Here is a 10,776-nt window from a genome sequence, read left to right on the forward strand (position 1 = left end):
CATGGTTAGACCTGCAGTACTAGGCATGTGATTCCTTCTGTGGAGTAGGTCTTAACAGTCAAGCAGAAATCAGTTGGCTACCCACATACATCCATGATAACATTGTGCCCATGGGCATACCTTACCATGCCGGTTGCTACTGTAGCCCACAGGGTTCACAACTGGGTGAATGTTGGTTTTTCTCCCTACACAGCACCTTCTGGTACCACAAAAGTTAGCCAGTTGGAAGGAAGCCTTCCTGTCTTTCTCATCATATCTTAAAGAGATTAAATATGTTCTGTTTGATATTAATGATAGCAGCTTGGAAGAAGTTTAAATAATTGCTGATAACATGTTTTGTTTTGATAACATGTTTTGTTTTAAGGTAAGAACTATTGCTTGCATGGGGCCCACTCTTTCCTTGTAGATGTGAATTTTGAAGGATGGTTTGCTTGTCTGGCTTAGATCCAGAGCCATGATTGGGCAAGCCAACTGACTAATGGATGATTTCCAAAGATGCTGGCTTCTCTTCTGGTTCTGCCTTCTCCCAATTCCTCTCCCTTAGATTATTTGGGGGAACATGGGATGCCTAGGTCCCTGTCCTATGACATAAAACTGGAGAACCTGGAGAGATGGCTCAGAAATTAAGAGCAATTATTGTGCAATTCTAAGGGCCAGAGTTTAGATCCCAGGAGTCAAATAACAACTTGGCCATTCTGCTTACCCTGGTAACATCAGCTTCAAGAAGAAGCAGAAGCAAGAGGATCAGCACGCTGACTAGCTCACAGCCTACCCAAGAACACTTGAGTCCCAGGTTCAGAGAGAGACCATGCCTCAAAGGAATAGGTAGAGAGTACTCAAAGAACACACCTGACACACCTTCTGGCCTCCACACTGCACAGGTATGCATGTGTATACACACAGGGTGGGAGAGGCATAAATAAATAAATAAATAAATAAATAAATAAATAAATAAATAAATAAATAAATATCTTTGGAAAGCCAGGCATATCAACACACACTTGTAGTTCCAACACTAGAAAGGTGTAGACCTTTCCAGAAGGAGGATCTCAGAGGCACACTGGGTAACTAGCCTATTAGATCCATGGAAGACCTTGTCTCATAAATTGGAGAGCAATAGAGGAAGGCTCAGCATTAACTTCTGGTCCCCACATGTTCACACACAGGAACATATATTTACACATTCGCAGAGAGACAGACAGACAGACAGACAGACAGACACACACACACACACACACACACACACACACACACACGGGGGGGGGGAGAATGCTCATGCACTAGAAATTCTATGGAGATTTCAGAAATGGAGGGGGTGCTGGTGAGCCAAGTCTTACCACCCCAGCATCTATAGAATATAAAACTGGAACAATGAGGTCTCTAATGGGTCACTTTCTCCCCGTACCTCTACTTGATTCACAATCACCGCCCTGAAGTCAGCCAAGAGCCAACAGGGGTGAATTTTCCATCTGTAGTTCAGGCAGCCTAGGACAGAGTACATCACCCCCCCAAGCTATGGGTGAGTCACCTCCTTATGAGCCATCAGGGTAACTCCCTGGATAGAAGCAGATGGGGTGGTGGGAAGAAAGGAGGAACTGAGCTCAGGTCCTCTGCAAGATTGCAGACTAAAGCTTTTCATTGAGACATTGCATTCATTGAACTTCTATTACCGTTCTCTCTTGGGCTAGGTAGTTCATTGGTATAGACCTTGCCTGGCATGTATGAGGCACTGGGCTCAAATCCTAGCTCTACAAAACAGTGAAAAATGATAGATGTTCTCCAAGACTGAACTGAAAACCTTACTCTCTCATTGTGCTCTTTAAAAACTGTAGCATATTCTAACCACCTAGAATTTCTTTTGTGTGCTACAAATGAATTAGATATTCAAGCAGCACAAAAACATATGAATAGCACAAAAACAAACAAAGCAAGAAAAACCAAACTTGATACTTTATTTGACAAGCTGTAAGCCAAGACTGGGCAGGTTCTGAGCTATTCTAACTTATATCCAAATTACAGGACCTGTGTTACTTGATGTTTAAGTCTTGTTCAGGTTATTTCTGTTCCATCAGCCTGTCTTCGGGGTCCACTTCTCCTGGCCATGTGCTCAAGATCCATCCAGCCTCACCGCAGCCTCCTCCTCTTTCTTGGTCTCCTTTCTCCTTCTCTCTCTTCTTCTCTTTCCCCACCTTGTGGTCCCTACCTGTGACCCCCACCCCAGTAACCCAAACCCTGCCAACCTCCATTCTCTCCAGTAATTGGCTGTAGCTGTTTTTATTTAACCAAAAGCTTAAACTTGGGGAGCAAGTTTTACACAACAAAGGTCGGTGTACTTAAGAATTCACTCATCTGTGGACAACCAGATTTGGGGGTTCAGAACTTAGCATTTGTATACACAGCAGCACCAGACCAACCCCCAACAGAGAATTGTGTGTGTTTATGTGCATGGATGTGTGAGGATGTGCATGTGTGTGTGCCGGTGCATATAGAGGTCAGAGTTCACCTCAAGTGTTATTCTTTGGGTGACCTCCACGTTGAGTCACAATGTCTCACTGACCTGGAACTCACCGAGCAGACTAAGCTGGCTGGCCAGTGGGCCTAAGTCACTCCCATCCCTGGAATTACAAGCCTTGGGTTTGCAAGACAAACCCTTTATTGACTGAGCCATCACTCCAGCCTCCAGAACGTTTCTCATTTATAAAAATTAGAATATGCGTTTTATATAAGCCTCCGGCAGGCTTCCCCATAAGAGGATTGGTACAGAGAGGAAGCCAGCCTACAACAGTCCCATCACTAGAAGGACAGAGCTTTGTGTAAAATTCAAGAAGCTACCCCTCTGGGTAGGCCACTTCTAATTAACCACCAAGTCTGGCATCATTGTTGGGATTCTATAAACTCCACCCCACAGTTACCTGGCAACAGCCAGGTATGTTCCACCCAAGTTACCTGACACTATAAAAGGGGGTGCTTGCCCCCTCCTCTTTCTCTTGCTCTCTTTGCCTCTTGGTCTCTTACTCTCTCCGTGCCCCTCCTTCCCCCATTCCCTTCCTCCCTCTCTCTCCATGTGTTCTGCTCCTCTACTTCTCCTCTCTCTCTCTCTCTCTCTCTCTCTCTCTCTCTCTCTCTCTCTCTCTCTCTCTCTCTCTCTCTGCCTCTACTACCCTCTTAATTCCCCATGCTCTGAATAAACTGTATTCTGTATTACAGTGGCTGGTCCCTCAGGGGGAAGGGATTCTCAACATGGGTCCCCCAGAGGCATCACCCTTTCCCCTATGCCTCGCTGCACCTCTGTGGGCCATAACCCCCGACTCTCTTCATCTTTTTCCTAACATTGGTGCCAAAACCCGGGCCATCATCTTTTCTCTTTATATACACATCAATCATGGTCCCTACGCTGGGACACTAGGTAGGAGCTGCTGGGGACGAAAACTCTCAGGCTTCTTACGCCTTTGCTCTTCTCTCCAGACGCACGGACTCAGAAGCACTGTACAGTTCGGGAATCTGTGTGAAAAAGGCATTTGCTGAGTTAACATGACAACCCAAATTCAATCCCAGCCCCTCTGTGAAAAACCCCCGGGTGTCTTGGCATGTGTTTGGAGACTAGTGGGGGTCCCAGGGGTTTGCCAGCCAGCCAGACTAAACCAAACAGCAAGCTCAGGTCAAAAAGAGACCCTGTTACAGAGAAAGAGGTGGTGGGTGGTTCCTGAGAAACAATACTGAGGTTGGTCACAGGCCTCTGGAGGCACATAAAGACATGTGAACACACGGGAGAACACCAGCTCAGAGCCGCCCTCCTTTCTGTGTGGATCAAGGCACACAGAAGCGAACCCTCTCACAGTCCTGTGAGTCTCCTGTTTTCTCCCCGTCCTCTCCTTTGTTTCACGTCCCTCCTGCCTCGTTTCTCTGCTCTTCTCTTTAATTCTTGCTGCTTCTATCCTTCGCTTTGATTTTCTCCAGCCTCCAATCCCTGACCACACATCCTGGGAGCCCTACAGAGCAAGGCTGCTCCGTTCACATTCTTTACCCGGTAGCAGGCTGCCATCTCAAGGGCATCGCAGACAGTTCACAGACACTGCCTTCCGACAGGAACCGCCAGAGCCTCAATTAGCAAATAGCTGTCCTGCAACTCCAGGCTCCCCCTAGACAGGCAACTTGCAGAAATTTTAAAATCCTAAAATCATTTGTATTCACAGCAAAAAGCAAGCCCTAAAATTCCTAAGTGGTATTTTCTAATGTCTTCGAGTAAAGAAAAAAAAAATACCCAAGTTAGATTTGGTTAAGATTTAAATGTTGTGCATCAAGGCACATTATGAAGAAAGTAAGAAGAAAACCAAAGAACGGGAGACTGTATTTGCCAATGAGGTATTTAGCAGAGGCTTGACACCACACCTATGGTTCTGTTTACCCCTTAGCCCACGGCTTACTGAAGAGAGTGGGTCATTTGAAACCTATGTGGGAATCGGAAACACTGAAAGACCTCAGCAGAAAGCTCAACTCAAGCTGGACAACAGAAACCCAATCAAGAAATTGTCAAAAAGCATATGTAAGTGGCTCAGGGAATTAAAAGCTTGCCACAATTCTGAGGACCAGAATTTGGATCTCACACTCATACAGATGCTCGCCGGGCGAGCGTGGAGCTTGCCTGTAATTCCAACACCAAGGAGACAGAAATCCCCGGAGTTCATTAAAATCTTGAATATTTATGGTATACACTATATCACAAAATATCTATTTAACCATAAGCATCTACTGTACAAACTAGTAATTTAGCAAAGACGACTGCTGCTAAGAACAAAAAAAAAAAAAAAAAAAAAAATGGTGTGGGACTGGGACATGCTCAGTTTATAAAGTGTCTGCTGCATGAACGCAGGGAATCTGAGTTTGGATCCCTAAAAAACCACGTTTTCTAAAACCGAAAAGCTTGTCACAGGCCTGAGTTCATAAGCGCAGCGGGCTTATAGCGAAGTCAACATGCCGGTTGCTAGAAGCTGGGTTTGTCGCAAAACCTATGTGACCCCCACGGAGACCCTTCGAGAAATTGCGTCTCGACCGAGCTAAAACTGACTGGGGAGTATGAACTCCGGAACAAACGTGAGGTGTGGAGGGTCAAATTTACCCTAGCGAAGATCCGTAAGGCTGCCCGGGAGAGGCTGACGCTGGCCGAGAAGGGTCCTCAGTGTCTGTTTGAAGGGAATGCTCTGCCGAGGCGGCTCGTTCGCATTGGGGTGCTGGATGAGGGCAAGATGAAGCTGGATTACATCCTGGGCCTGAAGACTGAGGATTTCTTGGAGAGAGGGCCGCAGACCCGGGTCTTTAAGCGGGGCCTGGCCAAATCTACTCACCATGTCTGTGTACTCATCCGCCAACGTCACATCCGGTCCGCAAGCAGGCGCTGAGCATCCCAGCCTTCATTGTTCGTCTGGACTCCCAGAAGCACATTGACTTCTTCCTCCGTTCTCCTTATGGTGGTGGCCGTCCAGACCGATTGAAGAGAAAGAATGCCAAGAAAGCCCAGGGTGGTGCTGGAGCTGGTGATGATGAGGAAGAGGATTTATTGATACCTTGCTGCACTGGAGGACTGTCTAGTTTCCCAGTTGACAAAACAGAATCGATACTTTACAGGAAAAAAGAAAAAAGAGCTAGGTTGTAGGTATGTGCATAATATCCCAATTGGGAAAGCAGAGACAGGTAAAACCCAGCAGCCCACTGGCCTTCCACACCAACCACATTGGTGATCTTCAAGTTCAATAAGAGATTTGTTGCAAACAAACAAGTGGGGAGCCAGAGAGATGGCTCACTAGTTGAGAGCACCGGTTGCTCTTCAAGATGACCCAGGTTCAGTTCCTAGCACCCACATGACAGCTTACAACCATCTGTATCACCAAGTCCAGGAATCTAATGCTCTCTTCTGCCTTCCTCGGCCATGGCATGCACTTGGAACATGAACATACCTTCAGGCAAAATACCCATATACATAAAATAAAATAAATTGTTGCAGTTTAAAAAAATTAAGAGGTAGAGAGCAATTGAGGAAGATACCCAGTATCAACCTCTGGTTTACACACACACACTCACAATCACATACATGTTTATATACACAAGTTATCACACACATACAAAGAGGAAAGACAATTGGACAGATGTGTTAAATAAAAAGTTAAGTCTTCTCTCATCGATGGTTTTCCTGCCATATTTTATGAACATGTTCAAGTTCTCCTTTAAATCTACACATGCATTCGTCCCCACATCCCTACTCTGTACAATAGCAAAGCTTTCTAAAAAGCAGCTTACACTCATTTCCATTTCCAGTCGCCACTGACTGATGGATTCATTCAGGTAGAAAAACAAAACCAAAATCGGTGGCCAGAAGTTTGTTCAGGGCATGCATGAAAGCACAGGAACGGAGTACCCTCAGGAAATTCAGTGCCTCTGTGCCAAAGGGTGACAGGAAAAGGTGGCACACTAAGGACTCCTAAAGCTCACGTCTCCACAAAAGCCAGGAAATCTCTGACAACAATCAGGCCGTGCAGCACACACGCAAAAGAACATCTGGGCTCTCAAAATCGAGGCGAGCTGGTGGCATTAGCCCACCCTCTCTGGTCGCCATGGAGGAATTTTTATGGCCCCCCTTTGTTAGAAACTGTTGTTATTTAATCTGTCTAGTGATTGGGTGGAAGTTATGGTCACTGGGGGTTTGTTCAGTGAGAAAAACTTTCCGGAGCATTCAGTAGTTACTGGCGTATGTGGGACTTTGGAGTCTTCTCCAGCACTGACAAGATGGCCACGACTGGTGGCATAGACCTGAAAGAGGCTGAGGCAGGAGGATTACAGGTTCCAGAGCAGCCTGGACTATATATGTCTTGGTTAGTTTTCATTATCATCTTGATCAAGCCAAGGTGACATCCTAACTGAAGGGTTGTCCAGATTTACCTGTGGCAAAGTGTCTTGATTTATCGATTGATATGGGAGAGTTAAGCCCACTGTGGGCGATGCTATTCCTAGGCAGTTGGTCTTGGGAGGTATAAGAATGCTGACTGAGCACAAGACAGAGTGAGTGAGACAGTAAGCAGCCTTCCTCCATGGTCTCTGATATTCTGAACTTAAGGTTTTTGCCTTAAGTCCCTAGCCTGACTTCCCTTAGTAAGGGACTATTACTTGGAAGTATAGGTTGAAATAAATCTTTTCATCGCCCTAAGTTGTTTTTGGTCATTTTGTTGTTGTTGTTTATTGCTTTGTTTTGTTTTTATCACAGCAATAGTGAAAAATTATACTCAAATTACTAAGTCAGAAATAAAATGTTTTATAAATCAAATAGCAATATAAAGTGTTACAAAGTAGCACCATGAACAGTATATGCTAATAAATTTGATAATCTATATAAAATCAACAAACTTCTAGAAACATGTAAACTATCAAAATTGACTTTGGAAGAAATAGAAAATCAGTATAGACCCATGAGAGATTAAATTAGTTTCAGAAAACACCTAATAAAAAGAAAACTGTCTAACAAAAATTAGACCCAGATGTCTTTATTGTTGAATTATATAAGACGATTTAGAAAAAAAAAAATAGCAATCTGTGCCATGTGTTGTGAATTTGGTTTAATGCCTGCATTATGTCATTTGGGTGCCCAAAAGAGGTTCTTGCCCCCAGTTGGTTCTGATTGGCTGGGCAGGGAACAAGAAGCTGCACTTTAGGACTGGAGGGCAAGGGACCAAAAGAAGAAGAAAGGAGAATCTTCCTGCTAGGAAAGGAATAAGATCCAGGCCTGGGAGCTGCAGAAGAGAGGGCACACCAATCATGTGAGAGCCGGGGAAGAGCGGCCCCAGGCCCTACTATTGGGTCTAGGGTAGCAAAGATGAAATATAGATTTAGTAAGTAATAATTCAGGGATATCAGATGGGAGGCATTAGCAGTGTGAAAGTTTGGGAGTGGCCCAGCCATTGAGCTGTTCAAGGCATATTAAAACAGAAGGCTGCCTGTGTGTGTCTTTCTTTCAGGAACTCAGAACATTGGGGCAGGAAGTGAGGCACACATGCCACCACTGCCAGGACAATTAGAGTAGATTCATCAACTACTGCTACATCCATGGAGACAGCTCAGTGGGTACAAACATGATAACAAGCTTATTATACAGAACCCATGTAAAAAGGTGGCACGCATCTGTGATCACAGCATTCCTATGGGGAGATGGGAAAATCTATAGACAGAAAACTAGCCAGGGGCTTGCAGGCCAGCTAGTTTGGAGTTCACAGCACAGCATTAGAAACGAGAGAAAAGATGCTCTACCTCAAACTAAGGTGGCAGCAGGGAACTGACTTCCAAAAATTTTTCATCCAACTTCTGTCCATACACTATGATATGTATGCATTTGTGCATACTCACATGCACACACACACACTTTTTTGTTAATTTTAAGAAGGATGAAGAGAAATGTCAACCAGAATCTTAAGGGGAAGGGGAGAGAACTATCTAACTTCGTGAGGTCAGCATTACCTTAAAACCAAACCGAGACAGCATCATAGAAGAATCCCAGGTCAGCTTCCCTACAAACACAAGTGCAAAAAGAATCAACTAACCTGCCCATTGCATTTTTATGGGATGTCAGATTCCCTGTGAGCACCAAAACCCTCGGGAACTCAAGACAAAGAAGATGATACCTGTATATAGTTCGTGTACATCTTCACATAGACTTTAAATCATCCTGATTTTTGATACAAACTGAGGATCAAGTATTCATAAACCTGACATCATGAGGGACCTTTTACTCGACCCACTATGTGGACCATCTCTGATGTTTTGGTAAACTCAGCAGCTCTGAGGTCTTCTCTTTGCAGGGCCGCTGAGCATGTAGAGAAAGTGCATGAGATACAACCTTCTTATTGCTGTAGAGGCAGATTGACTTCAAACTTGCAATTCTCCTGCCTCAGCCTCCCCAGTGCCAGTGCTATAAACATGCACCATCATATCTAGCTCCCACTAATGAATCTCTTCGTAAAAATAATCATGAGACTATAATCATGAGAAAACGTAAACCTTGAGAAGGATTATTATTTGCCAGATGTCAAGGCGGGGAGACTTTTTTGGTACAACAGAGCAGAATTTTGTCCCAAAGTGCTAGAGAGCCAAATGGAAGTGGGTTCTATTTTCCCGGCAGCCTGAGCTTCCCTCCAGGAATCAGCAAGAAGACAGATCTCTTGCTTGATCTGAAGGAAACCACACACTCTGGGAAGAATTCACTCCTGTTGGAAAAAGACACAGCAAATCCAGATGGCAGATTCTTGTCTCTCTGGATGTTCCTCCATGTGGGCCTCTCCAAGTCTATATTTAGTATGATCTGAGTAAGAATCACACGCTGGGCTAAACTCGGCCCAGAATATCAGCTGTGATTTGCTGCCAGTAGCAGTTATAAATCTCCCAGTTGGAATTTTATCCGGTTGCTACTGTGGATGGGTTCATTTGCCTTACCCCCCACAGCTGTAAATACGTAGAATTGGAGTGGACAAGTGGCAGCCCGTTTATATTGTCTCTCTGTCCACAATTGTATCATCTGTTTGCTCCACTGGTTGCTGAACAAGATGAATGCCTTTAAATCCCATTAGTAATTATGAGCATTTATTTATAAAAAAAAAAAAAAAAAAAAAAAAAAAAGCAGCTGCAGCCACACTCACCCCTCTTCGGATTTTCTACTGGAAAAAATAAATCCTGGATTTCTATCAGCTATTGGAAATGGTAGGTCCATAGTAGGTAAAGATATTTGAGCCAAGCTAGACTTTAGGAACATGTTGACCTTGGGGTGAAGCCAGTGGAACAAGCTCTGTGTCCATGTATGGGGATTGAGTTTGTGTGGGAGTGGGGCTGGCAGTGTAGGCACACTGAAGCACGGAATTCAATGTTCATATTTCAGGACTATTCCTGGGTGACCTGCTTGGGCCCCTTTGCTAGCCCAGGGGAGCATCCCCACTTAGCCACTGAGGTCGGGCTGGGTAAGAGAACAGCATGTCTAGCCAAACCTAAATAACACAACTCTTTTTGAAGACTGTGTGAGTGGTGGTTAGTGTTACCTGACAACTTGATGAGATTTGGAGTCACCTAGGAGGTGAGCCTGCAGGCACATCTGTGAGGGATGCCCTCGATTAGGTAGGAAAAGAGGTAGAAGGATACACCCTAAAAGCACCATTCCCTGTCCTTGGGCCCCGGACCCCCTAAAAAGGAGGGAGCTAGCTGGGCACCAGCATTCCTTTGTCACATTCCTGGTTGATGGAGTAAAGGAGCCAGCCACTTCCACGATCGCTTTCCACATCTCAATGGACAAACTCAAACTAAGAATCAAAAGAAGCCTTTCCTTCCTTAAGTTGCATTGACAGGGTGTTTTATTACAGCAGCAAGGAAAGTAACAAAAACAAGGTCCAGGCTGTAATCCAGGTTGGCTTTGAACTTACCATGTATCCCAGGCTGGTCTTGAACTGTGGATCTACCTGCCTCTGCCTCCCAAGTTAGGTAGAAACTTTAGACCAGTGGTTCTCAAACTTCTCAATGTTGTGACCTTTTAGTACAGTTCCACATTTTGTGGTGACACCCCCTAATCATAACTGTAATTGCTACTTCATAACTGTAATCCTGCTACTGTTATGAGTTGTAACATAAATATCTGTGTTTTCTGATTGTTTTAGGCAACCCCTATGAAAAAGTCATTTGACCCCAAAGGGGGTCTCAAACCAAAGATTGAGAACCAGTGTGTTAGACCATGCATTTATAGGAATGTGCATAAACCAT

At 44.7% G+C, this 10,776-nt stretch overlaps 1 pseudogene across 1 annotated transcript; it reads left to right on the plus strand.

Annotated features, from left to right (window-relative positions):
- Positions 1 to 4,971: 4,971 nt before the first annotated feature.
- Positions 4,972 to 5,650, plus strand: LOC308436934 (small ribosomal subunit protein uS4-like; annotated as a pseudogene). The gene has a single exon. The product of its transcript is annotated as a small ribosomal subunit protein uS4-like (transcript).
- The last annotated feature ends 5,126 nt before the right edge of the window (positions 5,651 to 10,776 follow it).

Source organism: Micromys minutus (genome assembly GCF_963924665.1).
Source record: "Micromys minutus genome assembly, chromosome: 1".
Lineage (NCBI taxonomy): Eukaryota > Metazoa > Chordata > Mammalia > Rodentia > Muridae > Micromys > Micromys minutus.